General features: G+C 41.4%; 1 pseudogene; it reads left to right on the top strand.

Annotated features, from left to right (window-relative positions):
- LOC135504142 (membrane-associated guanylate kinase, WW and PDZ domain-containing protein 3-like) overlaps nucleotides 1–26,119 on the top strand; it is a 293,136-nt pseudogene that overhangs the window by 262,192 nt on the left and 4,825 nt on the right.

Raw genomic sequence — 26,119 nt, forward strand, 5'->3', positions numbered from 1 at the left:
ACTTACAAATTGGTGAATTCACCTTATGACATCCAGAGGGATTAATGACTTTCATCTCAAAATGCAGGTGTTTCTGCGTTTCTATATATTCAATTTCTTGCGTTTTGAAAATGCATCACCGTTTATGGCTGTAATGACGAGCTACATTTGCGCAGTGATTGTGCTTGGGGGTCGCAAGCTTTGAACCAACCAGGTCGAGGGTCAAAGAAGTTAGTAAACCACTGAGCTAGAGAACACCTCTGTATAAAGCCTTATGTAGTAGTAGGTGTTGTAACAACTTGATGAATGGTATATATAAGGAAGCCTACAGTAAAGATTTAACGAATGTACGTTCATCTAATTTAATGTAGGTTAAACTAATCCAATATAATGTAATCAAATGTAATGTAACCTAACCAATGTCATCCCAGGTGAAGATGATCCTGGATGCCCAGTGGTGTCATGGCCTGCTAAAGGGTGATGTAATCAAGGAGATCAACCGTCAGAACGTCCAGACAATGAGCCACTCCCAGGTGGTGGACATCCTGAAAGACCTACCTGTGGGGAGCGAGGTCAACGTGCTAGTTCTCAGAGGAGGTGAGACAGACATATCCGTTATGATATTATAAAGCTCTGCATTACAGCTGCTTCTCCTATGCAATATGCACTTTCCCTCAGTCTATACTAGACAGTGTATGCCTTGAGCAAGGTCATTTCTGGTGTTCAGTTGAGACAGTCATAAGAGTGTCACTAAGATGTTTCACAAAACTGCTTCCCTTTGCAGTAGTTTATGGGCTTGCCGTAGACAAGTGGTTGCCCACCTTTTTTTGGTTACTGTACCACCAACTGAATATTGCTCGACCCGGAGTACCCCTGAAGTACCCCTTCATGTTAATTTTACCAGTAGGCCGATGGTCTCATGAGTCTTCTCAAGTACCCCTGTGGATAGGTCAAGTACTCCTACAGTCGGTGTCCTAACCCTGGTTGGGAACTACTGCCTTAGGCCTTGGTAATCAGCATTATTATGATAGGAGTGTGGCAGTGCATGCCTTCATCCCAGTCAACATACCTGTGGTTCAGAGGAGCTGCCAGACCAAACTGATTGCTTCCACCATAGTCTGACTGGGTCATGCTGCTGTGAAGATGTGGTAATAGTAGTTCATAGAGGAAGTATGTTAGATGGCCGTTCAGCTTCTCAGCAGCTGGCCCTCCCAGAAGCCAGCCCCAGAGCCACCCACCGTTTAATAAAGCAATTTCATGCTCTAGTCTATCCCACTATCGATCCACTATCCATTTCCCATTTGCACCTCTGCACCTTGACCGGAGAAGAGGGGGGAGGACAGGGAGGATGAGAAGGGTATGCTAACGCAAGATATATTCAGACAACTGTATTGTTTGGCTAGGTAGTGATTCATGATGGGGGGGGGAAATGTTGTATATTATTTTTGACGATATATATCGTATTGTTTTAACAATATTGCAATATTCTTTGCAATTTTCTGTACCTGCACAAATTCCAGTATTCATAGCTTGTTCTCCATCTTCTTTTTAAATATGGAGCCAATTTGTTTTTTAGCACTTTTTCCATGGCTGGTCAAATCTCATTTTCTCATGACTCTCGAATTGGAACATCGAATTGCAATAAAAATCACAGTATCTAATCGCAATACATATAGAATAGTGAGAATCCTAAACATCATCAGAATATATATTTTTTTTTATATATTTTCCCACAAATATGTATTAAATTATTCCCCAGAGTAAGAGTTACACTCTTCATTTCATAGCGTTCCTCTTGGTTGCACTGCTTCCAACCCCAGGTTGAGATATGGAGGGCTGGTCTTTATGTTAGATATTTTATCCAATCATATTCAGCCATCATGTGTTGCCAGGGTCTAAAATCTGCCCTCTGGCCTTCAGAATCAACAGTGCGGGCGCTTGTAGCTTAAAGTGAATGGAAATTAATATTTAGTGTCAACCAATCAGCTTTAGAGTTGGCTAATGTACGCCTGCTGGCTGGCTCCAGTGTTACACAGGAGCCAGCTTGCAGGCGTAGTGCCTGCATGTCTTTTGATTGGATTACCAACTAGGAAACTGAAATTGATCAACGATTGATCAACAAATTAATTTGCGTACTACTAAACTGTTTTTTCAACCCACAATGGCAGAAGAAGAAGATATCGATTTGGTCGAGGATATAATTATAACGCCATTCTCAAGACAAACTTTTCAAGAAAAGTTAGACATTGTCAGGAGAGGTAGACGCCGACGCTACAAAGCCGACGCTACAAAGACAGGCTCCGAGAAGCACTGCAAACTGTACTGCTGGGATTGCCTATTATTTGCAAGTGATCGATTTGGTGTTTGGAGCCACACTGGCTTTGCAAACCTGAGTTGTCTAACCAAGGCAGCAACGAGACACCAAAGTACGGCTGGGCACTTACAAACAATGGTGCTTTTGAAAACTTTTGGGGACACCCGAGTGGATCTACAGCTCAACGAACAAGCGCGCAGGGCACAATGAAAAGGTATTGTACTCTTCCCCTGCAATTCTCTGAATAGAAATGTCAATTTCAAGGTGACGCAACGCCTGGTTATACTGCGTTTCTGTCTAAATGTATAGTGTCTAGAGCCATGGCATCATAATGATGGTAATAAGAGGTGGATTAATTTGTGGGACTGTGTAGGACTTCACTGAAGGCCCAGGCCCCAGAACCATGGCACGCTACTGTGAGAATCGCAATGCATATCGTATCGATGATCTTGTATTTTGAGGTACCTGGCATTTTCCAGCACTAGTAGTTATCTCTCAGCTCAGACTTCAATGGCATGCAGTCTGACATTTTGTGAAGTGGAGAGTAATGGTGAAGATACAGTATGTTCACCTAATGACGTGTGCTCTGAAGAGTCCTAATTGTGCTGAGTGATTAGAGGTCCGTTCGGGTTTGGTAAAAAAATGTAGACATTAAATACATTATTTGGGTTGAATGATGTAACAACACAGAAAAATAATATGAATAAAAGTCCCATAATAGTAGTGACTGGCCATTACTGATTACCACTTATTAACCAGCATTTATTTACATTGCTTTACTTTAATTCAATATTTGTTTTATTTGATGACTTTATTATTTAATTCCAAGTCATCTCTATATAGCAGCTGTCTATACCATCTGACAAAATCACTACTTTAGTAGTTCTTCAAAGTAAATAATTACTTTTATGATTGCTGAATACCAACTATCAATCACTTAGATCACGTATTTTCAGGCTCACGAAGCAACCGCTTTCTATCTCTCTCCATCCAGCGTTCTCTCTTCCCTCAGTCCCCTGGTCTTGCTCTGCACAGACCGGACAAATTTAAGCGAGAGCGGAAGGGATTATGGTCATTGTGGTTCATTACCACGTTTTCTGAGCTAAACATGTAGAATATTGGGCTGTTGGAAACTACAACTTTATAATACATCGCACAATTCAGGATTGATCTGATTTATCTCTAAAGAAACTGCACATTGAGCTCAAGTAATTGAACTGACGTCGGTCCATTAGTTGTTTAAAAACCGAAATATTTGAATGAGTCAAGAAGCAGTATGTTCAGCCAGAGATGTGTTGTGTGCCAACTCCTGACTTGTCCCGAGGAGGCCTGGGGGAGGGAGCAGGATCAGGTTATACTGATGACTCCTCCATGGGAGAATGAGGGCAGACTGGTGGAGGGGCTGGCAGGGTCACCTAGGGGCTGAGGTATAGAACCTTGGGTCTATGACTAGGGGGTAACAGCAGCTCTCCACCACTGAAAGCCATAGGGAAGGAGAACAGGAACTTGCCTGCTGGGTAGGCCCCAAGCACTATCCAGCTCACTAAACGGTGCTTCCGCTGTGCAATAGTGGTGCTTGCCCTAGGCGGTACTGGTAATACCTATGGGAATGTTCACCATGGTCAATGAAAAGGTGCTGACTGGTGACTGCTAACTGTGTGTTGTGTAAGAGTTAGAAAAAAATCCAACCCGGAAGTGGGAAATCTGAGGTTGGTCGATTTTCAACTCAGCCCCTATTGAAGATACAGTGGGATATTGGTCATTTTTACTTCCTAAGGCTTCCACTAGATGTCAACCGTCTTTAGAAACTTGTTTGAGTGGAATGAGTCAGAGGTCTGCCAGCAGCCATGAGCTGGTCACGCGCATTCACATTCTGAAGACAAAGTAATTCTCCGGTTGGAACATTATTGAAGTTTTATGTTAAAAAACATCCTAAAGATTGATTCTATACATCGTTTGACATGTTTCTATGGACTGTAACGGAACTTTTTGACATTTTGTCTGCAACTAGTCAACGCACTTCATGAGTTTTGATTTGTTTACCAAACGCGCTAACAAAAGTAGCTATTTGGACATAAATGATGGACATTATAGAACAAATCAAACATTTATTGTGTAACTGGGATTCCTGGGAGTGCATTCTGATGAAAATCATCAAAGGTAAGTGAATATTTATAACGTTATTTCTGACTTCTGTTGACTGCACAATATGGCGGATATCTTTTTGGCTTGTTGAGTCTCTGAGCGCCGTATTCAGATTATTGCATGGTTTGCTTTTTCTGTAAAGTGTTTTTGAAATCTGACACAGCGGTTGCATTAAGGAGAAGTTTATCTATATTTCAATGGATAACACTTGTATTTCCATCAACATTTATAATGAGTATTTCTGTAAATTGATATGGCTCTCTGCAAAATCATGGATGTTTTTGGAACTAGTGAACATAACGCGCCAATGTATACTGAGATTTTTTTATATAAATATGAACTTTATCGAACAAAACATACATGTATTGTGTAACATGAAGTCCTATGAGTGTCATCTGATGAAGATCATCAAAGGTTAGTGATTAATTCTATCTCTATTTCTAATTTTTGTGACTGGAAAATGGAAAATGGCTGTGTTTTTCTGTGATATGGCTCTGACCTAACATAATCGTTTGTGGTGCTTTCGATGTAAAGCCTATTTGAAATCGGACATGGTCGTGGGATTAACAACAAGATGACCTTTTAAAACGGTATAAGAAACATGTATGTTTGAGGAATTTTAATTATGAGATTTTTGTTGTTTTGAATTTGGCGCCCTGGTATTCACTGGCTGTTGTCATATCGATCCCGTTAACGGGATCTCAGCCCTAAGAGGATCATCAGGAGGTCCCTCCACAATGATACAATAATACACATTGTGGATCACTTAAATTGAGTTTTGAGAAACTAAAAACAATCCTAGTCAAAAATGGTACAGGCGTCATCTAGAATGTGTTACATCATCTATACACATGTATGCATAAACAAAACATAGTACAGTGTATAAAATGACAAATATGAACATAAATAAATGTACATTATTGTTACCTGATTACATTTTCATCAAGACATTTAGTATTTTTGGTGTTTCAAACAGATATACACCACTGGGCTTCTTTTGATGGTCACTGGGCATCTTTTAATGGTCACTGGGATTCTTTTCATGGTCACTGGGATTCTTTTCATGGTCACTGGGCTTCTTTTAATGGTCACTGGGCTTCTTTTCATGGTCAATGGGCTTCTTTCGATGAGGGTGGTAGGTCTAATGCTGATTATCTGAATGGAATGTGGAATGGTAGCAACAGGTGTGGAGAATAAATTACAAGGTTAACCCTTGGTGAGGCACATCTCATTCCTCTTCCCTTAGTCTGTTTCTCTGTGTTGACGTCAGAGATCCTTCCCACGCTGCTGCTTGAGCATAATACCACCTACTGGTCAAGTTGAACCATGATCCTGCTGGCGTTTAGTATCAGAGAGTAGAACAGGGAGAGGATATAGAGATGTATGGGGCTGTCATGGTTACCACTCATTATGTCGGGCAGAGTGTGTGTCTAGGGGAAACAGTCATCTTGTATGATGAATGAGAATGTACTGTTTTACAGCAGAACAGGGTCAATGGTGTGGAGAAACAGATAGATTATTATACATATCAGACTTCCATCACAATAACCCAGTCACCCAATATGTCCTCCATAGTAAATGCTCTTCTTCTACTGTATTGAGTCATCTTTATATTTTTTTATCTCTCTCCCTCTCTCCGCCCCCAGGTCAGACATCTCCCGTGAAGTCTCTAAAACCTGTAAGTTAAAAGAAATGATTTTAATTACCCTGCTCCTTCTCCTCTCCTCCTCCTGCTGTCCTCTCTCACACTCTCTCCTCTCTCACAGAGACTCTCTCCTCTCTCTCCTCACTCTCTCCTCACTCCCTCCTCTCTAACAGAGACTCTCTCCTCTCTCACAGAGACTCTCTCCTCTCTCACAGAGCCTCTCTCCTCTCACAGACTCTCTCTCCTCACTCTCTCCTCTCTCACAGAGACTCTCTCCCCTTGGCCTCTACAGGGGATTCTAATGAGAGCCTTTGTGTCCCAAATTGTGCCTTATTCCCTATATAGTGCACTTCTTTTGTTCAGGGCCTATAGGGCTTTGGTCAAAAGTAGTGCACTATGTAGGAGGGAAAAGTGCCATTTGGGACAGATACTGTAGAAAGTGTCAAGTGAGTCTAGGAACAGAGACAGAAACACAGCGCTTTTAAACACCAGACAGGAGATTAATTATTAAAACAATCGTGATATAACTTTGTCTTAGTTTCTTTCCCCCACCAGCAAGCAGAGTGGTCTACTGTAGAGAGAATTATTCAAAGAGCTAACACGAGTTGCGAGCCAAAAACAGACACACACAATGATGTTATTTTTGGAGGCAACCGGCTGACTGGGGTGTGTGAATGTGCTCCTGGCAAACAGCTACTTATCATCCTGGCTGGTAGTAACTGTAGTATGTAGCAGTGGTGTTAGCTGTTAAAACCTTTCTAGGATAGGGGGACAGTCGCGTCTCACTTGGCCAAAAGCCAGGGAAAAAGCAGAGCGCCAGATTCAAATAAAATTATATAAAAGTCAAACTTTCATTAAATCACACATGTAAGATACTAAATTAAAGCTACACCCGTTGTGAATCCAGCCAACATGTCAGATTTTAAAAAGGCTTTTCGGTGAAAGGATAAGAAGCTATTATCTGATGATAGCACAACAGTAAAAAAAGAGAGTAGCATATTTCAACCCTGCAGGCGCTATGCAGAAATAAAATATATATCATGCCTTACCTTTGACGAGCTTCTTTTGTTGGCACTCCAATATGTCCCATAAACATCACAAATGGTCATTTTGTTCGATTCATTCCGTTCATATATATCCAAAATGTCCATTTATTTGGCGCGTTTGATCCAGAAAAAAAACAGCTTCCAATTTGCGCAGTCACTACACAATATCTCAAAAGTTACCTGTAAACTTTGCCAAAACATTTCAAAATACTTTGTAATACAACTTTAGGTATTTAAAACGTTAATAATCGATCAAATTGAAGACGGGTCTATCTGTTTTCAATAGAGGACGAGAGGAAACTAACGACACTTTTCAAGTTTTGGCCAACTCTCAACAGGGTTACCCTTTTCCAAGTTGGCCGTACTTCTTCATTGCACAAAGGAATAACCTCAACCAAATTCCAAAGACTGGTGACATCCAGTGGAAGCGGTAGGAACTGCAAACTGGTGCCTAAGAAATATTGTTTTCCCATGAGACCCCAATAAAAAGACAGTGACCTCAAAAATAAATAATTCTGAATGGTTAGTCCTCTGGGTTTTGCCTGCTACATAAGTTCTGTTATACTCACAGACATGATTAAAACAGTTTTAGGAACTTGAGTATTTTCTATCCAAATATACTAATAATATACATATCTTATATTCTTGGCATGAGTAGCAGGAAGTTGAAATTGGGCACGCTATTTATCCAAAAGTGAAAATGCTACCCCCTATCCCAAAGAGGTTTTAAGCCATGTTCAATAGTTCTGTTCCTCGAGCCCAGCAGATACATTCTTAGAGGGCTGCCTTCTCTGAACAACAGACTAGAGAAGTCTACTTGGTCAGCAACAAGCCTTTGTACACGGCTCAGAATCAGTGCAGACAAAGCCTTATATTTAGATATATAACTAAGGCTTTGGCTCAGTGGAAGTATTATCATTCAGCTTTATAAAGGGACTGTGTTAGTAGAGTTAAGGCCAGCACTGTAGACACTAGGGGGAAAACTCATAAGTGTAGTTTGGGGTTACAGAATTAAGGTAACTATTCCTAAATCCAATACTATTACACTCAGTGTCTGAGTTGTAGGTTATTGTATACTGTCTATGTTAAAACCATGATATGAATAAAAAACATAGTTTTAATTGTTTATTGTGTTGCAGTGCACTGCTCCCATGTCTCAGCAGAGGCAGGAGAGAAAGGAGAAGGAGATGACAACCAGCACAGAGACCCTCAGCACCCCAGAGCCAGCCTTGACCCCCGCCCAACAGCCCCTTCCCTTTTCCCCCAACAGCATCCACTCGGCCTCCCCCAAGCCTGACCCCTCAGAACTCTACCTCAAGTCCAAGGCCCTGCTGGACAGCAAACGTGAGTATACACAAACCCATATAACCTGACTGACGGACAGTCTCTATCCAGTCTCTCACAACACTCTGCTTGGCTGGTACTTTTAAATGTTCAGTCTGTCACAAGAGACTTCACATCATACTGTAGTTCACATTTTCCACCTGTCAGACTGATATTACTTAGCAGGTTGTCCAAGTCTTATCATTCCACTGCACAGTAACTGGCTATTCTTCACTAACAATAGTGAGTTAACCCATTGTGTCCTTCTCCCTGTCTTTCCCTGTTTATCCAGCCCCCAACACCAAGGACCTAGATGTCTTCATCAAGAGGAACCAGGAGTCGGGCTTTGGTTTCCGAGTCTTAGGAGGAGAGGGGCCAGATCAGCCCGTAAGTACCCACCCAGAGAGACTGCTCTATCCTGGTTCAGCCAGCATTAAAACTTCTTAGGCATCGGCATCCCATCAACGGGACTGTTGTAAATCATGCAGTGCAAATGTCTGTACATACAACAAATGTCTGTACATATAAGTGTCTTATATCGGATGAAAGCTTAAATTCTTGTTAATATAACTGCACTGTCCAATTTACAGTAGGTATTACTGTGAGAAAATGCCATGCTATTGTTTGAGGAGAGCTCCTAACTACAAAACACATTTTTCACAGCGATAGGTTTGATAAATTCACCACCTCTGAAGGTGAAATGTGTACTTACATTATGAAATCTTGCTCTGATTTATCATCCAAAGGGTCCCAGAGATAACATGACATGTTGTTTTGTTAGATAAAATCCTTTTTCATATCCTAAAAAGGTCCATATAGCATGTACGATCAATTTTGTATTTCCACTCGTTCAATTTACAAAGAAAGGAATCTGTGAAAATCTCACCCTAAACATTGGTTCAACGAATCCAATCACGTTTGTATGTATTCCTCAGAGATCCTAGAACGTAACAAGACTTCACTATATCATTAAGGGTGTAGTATATCCTATAGGACACCATATTTGGTCAGAGAGCGACACCTTCATTGCACGCCGAAGGCGGTTTTCACTTGAACGACTCTAACTTTGTCAAATAAACACCAATCAGGGTCAAACAAAGCTATCTAGATAGCCAATGAGCTGGGCTTTACGGGTGTATCCAAAAACCCTGTGTCTGTCACCAAATGTAGGTGCCAACCTTTTGCGACAGCATGGCTTTTCCTTTTGGACAAAAATGATAAGAATATTCAAAATTATGTTATGAAAACTGGTTGTTTTGCAAATGTGGAGCTTATAATATGGCTACTAATACTGGAAAAGCTAAATAAAAGTCCAAGTATGCAGATTTGACGATATTATTGCAGAACAATGTAATATGAATGCAAATGTCTGCTTCACGATTTGCCCATGTGTACCTGACTTCACACTAAATGTCATGGAGAACGCTCATACTTCAAGTTACCCGTGTGAAACTTTGCACATACATTGCTGCCATCTTGCGGATACCATCAGAATTACAACCAGAGTGATGGCTAGAATTGGGACATTTCTCTTGCATTTCAAAGATGGAGATAGAAAAAAAACTGTTGTTTTTTAAATTGTATTTTCTCCTACCAGATCTATTATGTTATATTCTCCTACATTCAAATCACATTTCCACAAACGTCAAAGTGTTTCCTTTCAAATGGTACCAAGAATATGCATATCCTTGCTTCAGGGCCTGAGTTACAGGTACTTAGATTTGGTATGTAATTTTAGGTGAAAATTGAAAAAAAGGGGGCTATCCCTAAGACGTTTTAAAACTCTGGGCACACTGTGGGCTGCTTTCCCGGAACTAGGTTAAGCCTAGTATAGAGTTAATAGTGCTTTAAATGGGTTACCTCCATTGACCATGTTTTTTAATCTGGGTCTGGGAAACTGGCTCTAAATCAGGTTAAAGTTATCCCCCTGTGTTTGAGTGTCTTAAATAAATGTCATCATACCTGCCTCTTTCCCTGCGCCAGGTGTACATTGGTGCCATCGTGCCCCTAGGCGCGGCAGAGAAGGACGGACGTCTTCGGGCAGGTGATGAACTCATGTGTATCGACGGGGTGCCAGTCAAGGGCAAGTCTCACAAGCATGTGCTGGAGCTGATGACCAACGCTGCCCGCAATGGACAGGTCATGCTGACAGTCCGCAGGAAATTGGCACATACAGGTATGGACTGTGAGTGTGAGTAGACAGTTGGCTTTGAGAGGAGAGAAAGACTGAGAAATAAAGAGAAATTTGTGTTTGAGTGTTTATGCATCTCTTCTAAAAGTGCTGATAATTGTGTGAAGTGCTGTGGAATCAGATACAGTTGGAGGAGAAGATTTCCATGGCACACAGACAACAAGATGAGTGCTGTTCTGTTCTGACAGACTGAAGCCCACGCAGTATACAGCAGCATTGTTTACACAAAAAAAATAAGCTTCTATGACAAGAGAGAGAACTTTTGAAATTGCTTTGAATGACAGACATGATCGTACTGGAGGAAATTAAGCATCAATCATATACTCTTTGTGGTTGAAATCAAAGCATGAGTTGACAAGACAAAGATTCAAGAAAACCAACACATAGGCTACACATGAAAGATTGACTGAGGCAGAATTGACTTATCAAACATTTCTTTCCAAATATGTATTTCCTATTCTGTGCACAGATATGCCAAACACACATCAGTGAGTCTTTCTATACAGTAATTGTGGGGTTCATTTTAAAATGAACACTAGTATGACACTGATACAGCCTAAAAGGAATAATTGGTGGCCTAAACTGAGCATTATAAACAACTTTAAGGGGCGGTAGAAAGCTTACCGGTTAGAGAGGCGAGTCAGCAATCTGTCGGGGAAATATCTGGCGAGAAGTGAGCTGGTAACTGGAGGCTTGCTAGTATCAAATCCTACATGCCATTGCCTGTCGTTTTGCCCTTGAGCAAGGCACTTAACCCCCCACAACAACAGCTCCCCGGGTGCTCAGTGAGGCAGCTCTCCAAAACCTGTATATGTATGTCAGTGGAGGCTGGTGGGTGGAGCTATAGGAGGATGGACTCATTATACTGGTTGGAATGAAATGGATGGAACGGAGTCAAACGCGGTTTCCATATGTTTGATGTGTTTGATACCGTTCCATTAATTACATTCCAGCCATTATAATGAGCCCTTCCTCCAATAGCTTCTCTCACCAGCCTCCACTGATGTATGTGTGTCTTTCGGAGGAAGTAAAATTGAGGTTGGAACGTGTATGCAATTGACCAATAAAGTGATGTTAACTCATACCTTTGAGCTTTCATAAGAATGGCTGTGAGAGAAAGACCATAAACAACCCGACAATTACATGAATATAATGTAGACAGTAAGTTATCCCAACTGAATCCATATAAAACTATTTTTCTCTGTGCGTGTGATCAGAGGGCAGTGGAGAGGAGAATGGTGGTAGTGGTCAGCAACAGGTGGCTCCAGCCCTGGTCAATGGCTCCCCCAAGCTGCCCCGCATCCAGGTCCCTACAGCCAGCTCCCCCCACCAACCAGAATGCTACGACGTCACACTGCAACGCAAAGACAACGAAGGCTTCGGCTTCGTCATCCTTACCTCCAAGAACAAGCCTCCTCCCGGAGGTGAGATATATTCCAACTCTACTCCAACTCTGTATGGATGATGCTGTTTGGCAATTTAGAGACCGTTCCCTCCAATACAAAACATAACCTCCATGCTTGTATTCCACTCAATCACAATGTAGACTATTTCCAATGCCTCTTATTTCAAGTAGAGAAAATAGCTTTGTTTTTGCATAATTGGTCTTTCCAAGCTGTTTAATCTCTTGTCATTACTGATTGGGTAACACACAGAGCACGGTATTGAGCCACGCAGCATGCCATCTCTCTCTCTTTCTGTCACTCCTTTTGTCTCTCCCTGTCTTTCTGTCTATCAGTACTTGAGTTTGTGTGTATACTGAACTAATGGTACAGACAGGAGGCATAGAGTAGTGAGGTTCACTATACGTAAAGAACATGAAGTACTTCCTGTGAGGAAGATGACAAAGGACAATATAAAGACTCTTTCAAATTGTGTTTGGTTGAAATTGTCAAAAATGAGAATTATAGCTTTATTTAGCTTATTGAATACTTGTTTATTTTATAATTATTATTTTTACCTTTAGGCAAGTCTGTTAAGAACAAATTCTAACCCTGACAACACTGGGCCAATACTGCTTTGATACAATGAATAACCAGTTTGGTACAATGAAAAACCATAACTGCTTTACAAGTACCATCTGCAGTAGTACCTGACAGAGCAGAGCTCAATGGTCCTGTCGTCTTGTTCTCTCTCTGATGCTTCAGTTATCCCTCACAAGATTGGTCGCATCATCGAGGGCAGCCCCACAGACCGTAGTGGTCAGCTGAAGGTGGGCGACCATATCTCAGCGGTCAACTCCCAGTCCATCATGGAACTGTCCCACAACGACATCGTCCAACTCATCAAGGAGGCCGGCAACACTGTCACCCTCACTGTGGTGCCAGAGGATGGTGAGACCTTCCACAGACACACTGCACTCTGGGAAATGGAGCCCTACTTGATATGGGATTCTGTAGTATTGTTTTAATGTTTACTGTGGAATGGGGAAGTACTAAATTTGTTAGTCTTACATTTTCAGTTTTTGTTATTTTGATATTGCTAGATAAAGTGAAAAAGGAAAGGTTGGAGAGGATGAAATGTTAGTTTGCATGACATTCCATACTGAAAGTCTTCTGTGTTCTTTTAGAGAATAGTGGCCCTGCATCTGAAACCAGTTCAGCCAAGCAGAGCCCTGCAGCACAGCACAGAGCTATGGGCCAGCAGCCTGCCAGCCACACTGACAGGTACAGGAGGGGACACACACACACACACACACACACACACACACACACACACACACACACACACACACAGTGCTAAATGGCCCATCCTGAAGAGAAGGGGGTGGAAGAGAAGGATTAACAGTGGATGGTGTGGCTGCACTCAGTATTAGATCTTCCTGTTTAAATCAGATTACCCGTGTTGGACTTTTAATCCATTACGACAGCACCTATAATTCCCCTCTCATTTCCTAACCCTCTCGCTCTACTCTGCTCACTCACCGTGTGGTTTCACCCTGGATCTTTCCTCATTTCCCCTTTCCCACTTTTCTCTCTTCTCAAGTAAAGACCTTCCCCCTTCTCATGCATCTCTTAACACATGCCAGGGTGAGGTAGGTCTCTGTAAATAAAGGGAGAGGAAGGCTGTCTGCTTAGCAGTTTTAAATATGTAAACTCTTCTGCTAAGAATACTCTTTAGATATCACTGGTTCTCTCTAGCATATTATATTATTATTATTATTATTATTATTATATCACTGGTTCTCTCTAGGATATTATATTATTATTATATCACTGGTTCTCTCTAGCATATTATATTATTATTATATCACTGGTTCTCTCTAGCATATTATATTATTATTATTATTATATCACTGGTTCTCTCTAGGATTATTATTTACTGGTTCTCTCTATTATTATATTATTATTATATCACTGGTTCTCTCTAGCATATTATATTATTATTATTATTATATCACTGGTTCTCTCTAGGATATTATATTATTATTATTATTATATCTGGTTCTCTAGCATATTATATTATATTATTATTATATCACTGGTTCTCTCTAGATATTATATTATTATTATTATTATATCACTGGTTCTCTCTAGCATATTATATTATTATTATATCACTGGTTCTCTCTAGCATATTATATTATTATTATTATTATATCACTGGTTCTCTCTAGGATATTATATTATTATTATTATATCACTGGTTCTCTCTAGCATATTATATTATTATTATTATTATATCACTGGTTCTCTCTAGCATATTATATTATTATTATTATATCACTGGTTCTCTCTAGCATATTATATTATTATTATTATTATTATATCACTGGTTCTCTCTAGCATATTATATTATTATTATTATTATATCACTGGTTCTCTCTAGCATATTATATTATTATTATATCACTGGTTCTCTCTAGCATATTATATTATTATTATATCACTGGTTCTCTCTAGCATATTATTATTATTATTATTATATCACTGGTTCTCTCTAGCATATTATATTATTATTATTATTATATCACTGGTTCTCTCTAGGATATTATATTATTATTATTATTATATCACTGGTTCTCTCTAGGATATTATATTATTATTATTATTATATCACTGGTTCTCTCTAGCATTGGTTCTCTCTAGCATTGGTTCTCTCTAGCATATTATATTATTATTATATCACTGGTTCTCTCTAGCATTGGTTCTCTCTAGCATATTATATTATTATTATTATATCACTGGTTCTCTCTATCATATTATATTATTATTATATCACTGGTTCTCTCTAGCATATTATATTATTATTATTATTATATCACTGGTTCTCTCTAGCATATTATATTATTATTATTATATCACTGGTTCTCTCTAGCATATTATATTATTAGTATTATTATTATATCACTGGTTCTCTCTAGCATATTATATTATTATTATTATATCACTGGTTCTCTCTAGCATATTATATTATTATTATTATTATTATATCACTGGTTCTCTTTAGCATATTATATTATTATTATAATTATTATATCACTGGTTCTCTCTAGCATATTATATTATTATTATTATTATATCACTGGTTCTCTCTAGCATTGGTTCTCTCTAGCATTGGTTCTCTCTAGCATATTATATTATTATTATATCACTGGTTCTCTCTAGCATATTATATTATTATTATATCACTGGTTCTCTCTAGCATATTATATTATTATTATTATATCACTGGTTCTCTCTAGCATATTATATTATTATTATATCACTGGTTCTCTCTAGCATATTATATTATTATTATTATTATATCACTGGTTCTCTCTAGCATATTATATTATTATTATTATATCACTGGTTCTCTCTAGCATATTATATTATTATTATTATTATTATATTACTGGTTCTCTCTAGCATATTATATTATTATTATATCACTGGTTCTCTCTAGCATATTATATGATTATAATAATTATTATATCACTGGTTCTCTCTAGCATGTATTATTATTATTATTATTATTATTATATTTATTTATTTATTATTTCACCTTTATTTAACCAGGTAGGCAAGTTGAGAACAACTTCTCATTTACAATTGCGACCTGGCCAGGATAAAGCAAAGCAGTTCGACACATACAACGACACAGAGTTACACATGGAGTAAAACAAACATACAGTCAATAATACAGTAGAAACAAGTCTATATACGATGTGAGCAAATGAGGTGAGATAAGGGAGGTAAAGGCAAAAAAAAGGCCATGGTAGCAAAGTAAATACAATATAGCAAATTAAACACTGGAATAGTAGATTTGCAGTGGAAGAATGTGCAAAGTAGAAATAAAAATAATGGGGTGCAAAGGAGCAAAAATAAAATAAAAATAGGTAGTTGTTTGGGAAAGAGGTAGTTGTTTGGGCTAAATTATAGGTGGGCTATGTACAGGTGCAGTAATCTGTGAACTGCTCTGACAGTTGGTGCTTAAAGCTAGTGAGGGAGATAAGTGTTTCCAGTTTCAGAGATTTTTGTAGTTCGTTCCAGTCATTGGCAGCAGAGAACTGGAAGGAGAGGCGGCCAAAGAAAGAATTGGTTTTGGGGGAGACCAGAGAGATATACCTGCTGGAGCGCGTGCTACAGGTGGGTGATGCTATGGTGACGAGCTGAGATAAGGGGGTCTTTACCTAGCAGGGTCTTGTAGATGACATGGAGCCAGTGGGTTTGGCGACGAGTATGAAGCGAGGGCCAGCCAACGAGAGCGTACAGGTCGCAATGGTGGGTAGTATATGGGGCTTTGGTGACAAAACAGATTGCACTGTGATAGACTGCATAGGGTTGCATTGAGTAGGGTATTGGGTATATATCACTGGTTCTCTCTAGCATTTATTATTATTATTATTATATCCCTGGTTCTCTCTAGCATTTATTATTATTATTATATCACTGGTTCTCTCTAGCATTTATTATTATTATTATTATATCCCTGGTTCTCTCTAGCATTTATTATTATTATTATATCACTGGTTCTCTCTAGCATTTATTATTATTATTATATCACTGTTTCTCTCTAGCATTTATTATTATTATTATATCCCTGGTTCTCTCTAGCATTTATTATTATTATTATATCACTGGTTCTCTCCAGCATATATTATTATTATATCACTTGTTCTCTCTAGCATTTATTATTATTATTATTATATCACTGGTTCTCTCTAGCATATATTATTATTATTATATCACTGGTTCTCTCTAGCATTTATTATTATTACATCACTGGTTCTTTCTAGCATTTATTATTATTATTATTATTATTATTATATCCCTGGTTCTCTCTAGCATTTATTATTATTATATCACTGGTTCTCTCAAGCATTTATTATTATTATTATATCCCTGGTTCTCTCTAGCATTTATGATTATTATTATAGCACTGGTTCTCTCTAGCATTTATTATTATATCACTGGTTCTCTCTAGCATTTATTATTATTATTATATCACTGGTTCTCTCTAGCATTTATTATTATTATATCACTGGTTCTCTCTAGCATTTATTATTATTATTATATCCCTGGTTCTCTCTAGCATTTATTATTATTATTATATCCCTGGTTCTCTCGAGCATTTATGATTATTCTTATATCACTGGTTCTCACTAGCATTTATTATTATTATTATATCCCTGGTTCTCTCTAGCATTTATTATTATTATTATATCACTGTTTCTCTCTAGCATTTATTGTTATTATTATTATATCACTGGTTCTCTCTAGCATTTATTATTATTATTATATCACTGGTTCTCTCTAGCATTTATTGTTATTATTATTATTATTATATCACTGGTTCTCTCTAGCATTTATTATTATTATTATTATTATATCACTGGTTCTCTCTAGCATTTATGATTATTATTATATCCCTGGTTCTCTCGAGCATTTATGATTATTCTTATATCACTGGTTCTCACTAGCATTTATTATTATTATTATACCACTGGTTCTCTCTAGCATTTATTATTATTATTATTATATCACTGGTTCTCTCTAGCATTTATTATTATTATTATATCACTGGTTCTCTCTAGCATTTATTATTATTATTATATCACTGGTTCTCTCTAGCATATATTATTATTATTATTATTATTATATCACTGGTTCTCTCTAGCATTTATTATTATTATTTCACTGGTTCTCTCTAGCATATATTATTATTATTATATCACTGGTTCTCTCTAGTATATATTATTATTATTATATCACTGGTTCTCTAGCATATATTTGTCATGCCCTGGTCTTAGTATTTTGTGTTTTCTTTATTATTTTGGTCAGGCCAGGGTGTGACATAGGTTATTTTATGTGGTGTGTTTTTGTCTTGGGGTTTTTGGAGGGTATGGGATTGTGGTATAGTAGAGTTGTCTAGGTAAGTCTATGGTTGCCTAGAGTGGTTCTCAATCAGAGGCAGGTGTTTATCGTTGTCTCTGATTGGGAACCATATTTAGGCAGCCATATTCTTTGAGTGTTTCGTGGGTGATTGTTCCTTTCTCTGTGTTTGTTTGCACCAGATAGGGCTGTTTCGGTTTGTCAGGTTTTGTATTGTTCTTTATTAAAGATGTATCGAAATAACCACACTGCAGTTTGGTCCTCCTTCGACGGAAGAAAACCTTAACATTATTATTATTATTATATCACTGGTTATCTCTAGCATTTATTATTATATCACTGGTTCTCTCTAGCATTTATTATTATATCACTGGTTTTCTCTAGCATATATTATTATTATTATATCACTGGTTCTCTCTAGCATTTATTATTATATCACTGGTTCTCTCTAGCATTTATTATTATATCACTGGTTCTCTCTAGCATTTGTTATTATATCACTGGTTTTCTCTAGCATATATTATTATTATTATATCACTGGTTCTCTCTAGCATTTGTTATTATATCACTGGTTTTCTCTAGCATATATTATTATTATTATATCACTGGTTCTCTCTAGCATTTATTATTATTATATCACTGGTTCTCTCAAGCATTTATTATTGTTATTATTATTATATCTCATATTATATGAGATTGAAGTCTGCTACAAGCAGCGGTTAATTTAGTTTACAGAACAAGCAGCTTGTCTCTTCAGAAGAATTATAGCATATATACAATTTACCTCACACTGTACAAGCATACTGAAGGAAAGTGTTATGTACTTGAGTGAAGACCCAAAAGCGGTTTTCACAGAAAACAGAGTTCTTTAATGAAAAACAGGAATGGCATAAATCCTCTTCCAACGTTGTCAATGGAACAAAAAGAACGTTAGTATAGTGCAGGATGCACCTGCCAGGCAGACTCCGACAGGATAGGACAAGGTGGAAGCAAACGAGACGACAGCTTGCTTCTGGCATCAAAAACACAAACAAGAATCAGACACTGAAAGTAGCAGGAACAGAGAGAGAAATAGAGACCTAATCAGAGGGGGAAGAGAGAACAGGTGGGAAAGAGTGAATGAGCTAGTTAGGGGAGATGTAGAACAGCTGAAGAATGAGAGACAGAGAAGGTAACCTAAAAAGACCAGCAGAGAGAGACAGAGTGAAGAGAAAGGACAGGAACAGACATAACAAGACATGACAGTACCCCCCCCCACTCACCGAGCGCCTCCTGGCGCACTCGAGGAGGAAACCTGGCGGCAACGGAGGAAATCATCGATCAGCGAACGGTCCAGCACGTCCCGAGAGGGAACCCAACTCCTCTCCTCAGGACCGTACCCCTCCCAATCCACTAGGTACTGATGACCACGGCCCCGAGGGCGCATGTCCAAAATCTTACGAACCCTGTAGATGGGTGCGCCCTCGACAAGGATGGGGGGGGGACGAGCGGGGCGCGAAGAACGGGCTTAACACAGGAGACATGGAAGACCGGGTGAACGCGACGAAGATAGCTGGAGAAGAAGTCGCACTGCGACAGGATTAATGACCTGAGAAATACGGAACGGACCAATGAACCGCGGGGCCAACTTGCGAGAAGCTGTCTTAAGGGGAAGGTTCTGAGTGGAGAGCCATACTCTCTGACCGCAACAATATCTAGGACTCTTGGTTATTAGCGGCCCTCACAGTCTGCGCCCTATTACGGCAAAGTGCCGACCTGACCCCCTTCCAGGTTCGCAACGCTGGACAAAAGCCTGAGCGGAGGGGACGCAGGACTCGGCGAGCTGAGATGAGAACAGCGGAGGCTGGTACCCGAGGCTACTCTGAAAAGGAGATAGACCGGTATTGTGGGCGTACTCTGCCCAGGGAGCTGTTCTGACCAAGACGCAGGGTTACGAAAAGAAAGACTGCGTAAAATGCGACCAACAGTCTGATTGGCCCGTTCGGCTTGACCGTTAGACTGGGGATGAAAGCCGGACGAGAGACTGATGGAAGCCCCAATCAAACGGCAAAACTCCCTCCAAAATTGAGACGTGAACTGCGGGCCTCTGTCGGAAACGACGTCAGACGGAAGGCCATGAATTCGGAAAACATTCTCGATAATGATCTGAGCCGTCTCCTTAGCAGAAGGGAGCTTAGCGAGAGGAATGAAATGAGCCGCCTTAGAGAATCTATCGACAACCGTAAGAATAACTGTCTTCCCCGCTGATGAAGGCAGTCCGGTGATAAAATCTAAAGCGATGTGAGACCACGGTCGAGAGGGAATGGGAAGCGGTCTGAGACGGCCGGCAGGAGGAGAGTTCCCAGATTTAGTCTGCGCGCAGACCGAACAAGCGGCGACAAATCGACGCGTCACGTTCCCGAGTGGGCCACCAGAAACGCTGGCGAATGGGCGTACCCCGAACGCCGGGGTGGCCGGCTAACTTGGCAGAGTGGGCCCACTGAAGAACGGCCGGACGAGTAGGAACGGGAACGAACAGAAGGTTCCTAGGACAAGCTCGCGGCGACGGAGTGTGAGCGAGTGCTTGCTTTACCTGCCTCTCAATTCCCCAGACAGTCAACCCGACAACACGCCCCCAGGGAGAATCCCTCGGGGTCGGTGGAGACCTCAGAAGAACTGAAGAGACGAGATAAAGCATCAGGCTTGGTGTTTTTTGAGCCCTGACGATAAGAAATAACAAACTCGAAACGAGCGAAAAACAGAGCCCAACGAGCCTGACGCGCATTAAGTCGTTTGGCTGAACGGATGTACTCAAGGTTCCTATGGTCAGTCCAAACGACAAAAGGAACGGTCGCCCCCTCCAACCACTGTCGCCATTCGCCTAGGGCTAAGCGGATGGCGAGCAGTTCGCGATTACCAACATCATAGTTACGTTCTGACGGCGATAAGCGATGAGAGAAAAACGCGCAAGGATGGACCTTGCCGTCAGAGAGAGAGCGCTGAGAAAGAATGGCTCCCACGCCCACCTCTGACGCGTCAACCTCAACAACAAACTGTCTAGAGATGTCAGGTGTAACAAGAATAGGTGCGGATGTAAAACGATTCTTAAGAAGATCAAAAGCTCCCTGGGCGGAAACGGACCACTTAAAGCACGTCTTAACAGAAGTAAGGGCTGTGAGGGGAGCTGCCACCTGACCGAAATTACGGATGAAACGACGATAGAAATTAGCGAAGCCCAGAAAGCGCTGCAGCTCGACGCGTGACTTAGGAACGGGCCAATCAATGACAGCCTGGACCTTAGCGGGATCCATCTTAATGCCCTCAGCGGAAATAACGGAACCGAGAAAAGGGACAGAGGCGGCATGAAAAGTGCACTTCTCAGCCTTCACATAAAGACAGTTCTCCAAAAGGCGCTTACGTGCTGAACATGAATCGGGAGAGACGGTGAAAAAATCAGGATATCGTCCATGTAAACGAAAACAAAAATGTTCAGCATGTCTCTCAGGACGTCGTTAACTAGTGCCTGAAAGACAGCTGGAGCGTTAACGAGGCCGAAAGGAAGAACCCGGTATTCAAAGTGCCCTAACGGAGTGTTAAACGCCGTCTTCCACTCGTCCCCCTCTCTGATGCGCACGAGATGGTAGGCGTTACGAAGGTCCAATTTGGTGAAAAACCTGGCTCCCTGCAGGATCTCGAAGGCTGAAGACATAAGAGGAAGCGGATAACGATTCTTAACTGTTATGTCATTCAGCCCTCGATAATCCACGCATGGGCGCAGGGACCCGTCCTTCTTCTGAACAAAAAAAAACCCCGCTCCGGCGGGAGAGGAGGAGGAGACTATGGTACCAGCTCGAGCGAAACAGACAAATAATTCGAGAGCCTTATTATAATCTACCCCGGGGGGTAGTTCCCGGAAGGAGATCAATACTACAGTCATACGACCGGTGTGGAGGGAGAGAAGTGGCCTTACTTGCGCAGATTATATCCGGCACCCCTGTCTCGCCAGGCTCCTCCTGTGAAGAAGGGACAGAGGAAACAGGAGGGATAGCAGACATTAAACAGGTCACATGACAAGAAACATTCCAGGATAGGATAGTATTACTAGACCAATTAATAGAAGGGTTATGGCGCACTAGCCAGGGATGACCCAAAACAACAGGTGTAAAAGGTGAACGAAAAATTAAAAAAGAAATGGTTTCGCTATGATTACCAGAGACAGTGAGGGTTAAAGGCAGCGTCTTGAATCTTGGGGAGAGAACTACCATCTAAAGCGAACAAGGCCGTGGGCTCCCTAACTGTCTGAGAGGAATGTCATGTTCCCGAGCCCAGGTCTTCCATAAAACAGCCCTCCGCCCCAGAGTCTATCAAGGCACTGCAGGAAGCAGATGAACCGGGCCAGCGGAGATGGACCGGAAAGGTAGTGCGTGATCCAGAAGGAGAGGCCTGAGTAGTTGCGCTCACCAGTAGCCCTCCCCTTACTGATGAGCTCTGGCTTTTACTGGACATGAGGTGACAAAATGACCAGCGGAGCCGCAGTAGAGACAGAGGCGATTGGTGATTCTCCGTTCCTTCTCCTTGGCCGAGATGCGGATACCCCCAGCTGCATAGGCTCAGCATCCGAGCCGGCGGAGGAGGGTGGCAGTGATGCGGCAGGTGGCAGTGATGTACGGAGAACGCGAGCTCCTTTCCACGAGCTCGGCGACGAAGATCAAACCGTCGCTCTATGCGAATAGCGAGAGCTATTAAGGAGTCCAGACTGGAAGGAACCTCCCGGGAGAGGATCTCATCCTTAACTCGACGAGGAGACCCTCCAGAAAACGAGCGAGCAAAGCCGGCTCGTTCCAGTCACTAGAGGCAGCGAGAGTGCGAAACTCAATAGAATAATCCGTTATGGATCGATTCCCCTGACATAGGGAAGACAGGGCCCTGGAAGCCTCCTCCCCAAAAACAGAACGGTCAAAAACCCGTATCATCTCCTCCTTAAAGTCCTGATACTGGTTAATACACTCAGCCCTCGCCTCCCAGATTGCCGTGCCCCACTCACGCGCCCGTCCGGTAAGGAGAGAAATGACGTAGGCGATGCGGGCTGCGCTCCTGGAGTAAGTGTTGGGCTGGAGAGAGAACACCACATCACACTGAGTGAGGAATGAGCGGCACTCAGTGGGCTCCCCAGAGTAACACGGCGGGTTGTTGATCCTGGGCTCCGGCGACTCGGAAACCCTGGAAGTGGGCAGTGGATCGAGGTGGAGTTGGTGAACCTGTCTTGTGAGGTCGGAGACTTGGACGGCCAGGGTCTCAACGGCATGTCGAGCAGCAGACAATTCCTCCTCGTGTCTGCCTAGCATCGCTCCCTGGATCTCGACGGCGGAGTGAAAAGGGTCCGGAGCCGCTGGGTCCATTCTTGGTCTGATTCTTCTGTTATGTACTTGAGTGAAGACCCAAAAGCGGTTTTAACAGAAAACAGAGTTCTTTAATGAAAAACAGGAATGGCATAAATCCTCTTCCAACGTTGTCAATGGAACAAAAAGAACGTTAGTATAGTGCAGGATGCACCTGCCAGGCAGACTCCGACAGGATAGGACAAGGTGGAAGCAAACGAGACGACAGCTTGCTTCTGGCATCAAAAACACAAACAAGAATCAGACACTGAAAGTAGCAGGAACAGAGAGAGAAATAGAGACCTAATCAGAGGGGGAAGAGAGAACAGGTGGGAAAGAGTGAATGAGCTAGTTAGGGGAGATGTAGAACAGCTGAAGAATGAGAGACAGAGAAGGTAACCTAAAAAGACCAGCAGAGAGAGACAGAGTGAAGAGAAAGGACAGGAACAGACATAACAAGACATGACAGAAAGAGACACCAAACGCTACAAACCCTGTGAAGGTGGAAACCTTTCTGGGAAAAAAGCTTTCACAGTACACTGACACTTTGATGTTTTGTATGTGACTGTTTAGGAATGGAGATGCCCTGGAGTATAAGTCCCTTCCACCCAGCGAGATGGGACAGCTCATCACCTCAGACCCCAAGCAGGTGAGGCTATGGAGAGAAAAGGTCAAACACTGTGTGTGTGTTTATTGTTGTGTATTCCTATCCATGTGAATCAATATTGGGTAACTGAATATCATAAAGCATTAAACATCTATTACAATATGACATTACAGCTACATGTTAGCTGAATAACTGATGTATAGAGATGTATATTTTCTCTGTATCAGGGTGGTTTCCATGTGGAGCTGAAGCGAGGCCAACGGGGGTTTGGCTTCAGTCTGCGGGGAGGGAAGGAGTACAACATGGGCCTGTTCATATTGAGACTGGCGGAGGAGGGCCCTGCACTGAAGGACGGCAGGATACACGTGAGTCTAACTGGGCCAGTCCGTCACCAACTCAGGGCATTAATACCTGCTCTCATAGATGGTGGCTACATGTGTTCTCTCTATGAGAATGGGCACACATACTGTACATGTCTGTTGAATGGTGTCTAGGGGAGAAAGATGATTTTGCTGTGTTTAATGACATTGGGAGATTTCAAGGATTCAAGTGATTGTAATATTAGCATTAGCTTCATACTGAGTAAAGACTGTGGCTATTAGTACTGAAACATAATGTGTGTTACCACAGGTAGGAGATCAGATTGTGGCGATCAACGGTGAGCCCACCCAGGGCATCACACACACCCGGGCCATCGAGCTGATCCAGGCTGGGGGCACCAAGGTCCTGCTGCTCCTCAGACCTGGCCTGGGCCGGGTCCCCGACCCCAGTGAGAAACCACAGACTCAACCACATACTCTACTCAAACACACATAAGAGTGACCATGTTCTCAACCACAGATTTAGAATGTGGACTCATCAACATGTAACCTACTCAGACACTGTCTCTACTGCTTGCAATACACATATGGATAGAAGACTGACCATGGACTGAACCATAGAATTAGAATGTATCCATTCTAGTTGTTCTACTTCTTTGGACTCAACACATTCCACTCAAACACTGTTGTTAAACTTTCAACACACACAATATATAACCCAGTCTATACAGTACATATAAATGATCATACCTCCCTTTTGTGCATGTGAAAGCTTTTGCAATCGTCTCGCTTTACCATGGTTTGTCTCTCTAGCTTTATACCTTTCTATCTATCTGGCTCTACCTCTCTCTGTCTAGCTGTCCTGGCACTGTTCTCTCTCTCTCTTCTTCCTCCCTGTAGGTGTGAACTCTTCTTCCTCCACCCTGTGCTTCTACATGAAACCAGAGAGTCACTAGCAGCCTCACTGCTTTTCTTGGTCTGTCCTTAATAACCTTGGTAAACCACCTCGTACTCTTCTCTCCTCCTCTTTGCCTCTGTTCTCTCAGTTTCAAAGTGCTACACCTCCTTTTAAAATCAGCTTCTGTTTATATCTCCTCCTTGCTCCCGTTAATCATAACTGGACATCTCCTCCCATAACAGTACTACGCTCAGACAAGGTCTCGCCCAATGAGAGCTACACTGTAACCAGTAGGTGGCCATTACTAACGAAGGCCCCAATTCAATCAATGACAGATAAAGGAAATTGTACTACAGGTTAAGTGTTTATGAAGTACTAATAGCGTTAACCACAAAAAGACACACCCCACAAGTTGTTCTTCTCAAGGACAAAACCAAACCTTTCTTTGAAATACATTCTGAGTGAAACTGCAGTTTTCCTTTATCTGCAATTGATTGAATTGGGGCCTGAGACCCACGCTGGAGCACGATGTGGCTCTAGAGCCCCTGAGTTGTTATTACAGAACACAAACACTCCACTGCCGCTGAACACACACAACATCACAATGATCGAGACCAGGAGAAAGTCGTTAACTAGATATTGATCAGTGAGATGTTCAAATGATGTATGTGCGTTCACCGGCATCAACTCTCTCCTGTCCTGATTTTAAGAAGAATGGATTTCTATGAGTTGTTTCTCATAGAAATCGAAACCCCATTTCAGCTCCACTAAGTCCATCTCACTTTCTGGTTCTCCGCTACACATCTTTGCTCTTTCAATCACGCCAGCGCTACTCTTATCAGCTCTTGAGGGAAATTCAAACGTCAGCTGTGCGGTGGTGTAGAAAAGCTTACACCTACCTCCCTTTGATGGCACTGATACATATCTCAGATTCATATTGTCTGTGTGACTTAAAGCTCCAATTTGAAAGGTTATAAT

Source organism: Oncorhynchus masou, chromosome 18, assembly GCF_036934945.1.
Source record: "Oncorhynchus masou masou isolate Uvic2021 chromosome 18, UVic_Omas_1.1, whole genome shotgun sequence".
NCBI classification, from domain to species: Eukaryota; Metazoa; Chordata; class Actinopteri; order Salmoniformes; family Salmonidae; genus Oncorhynchus; species Oncorhynchus masou.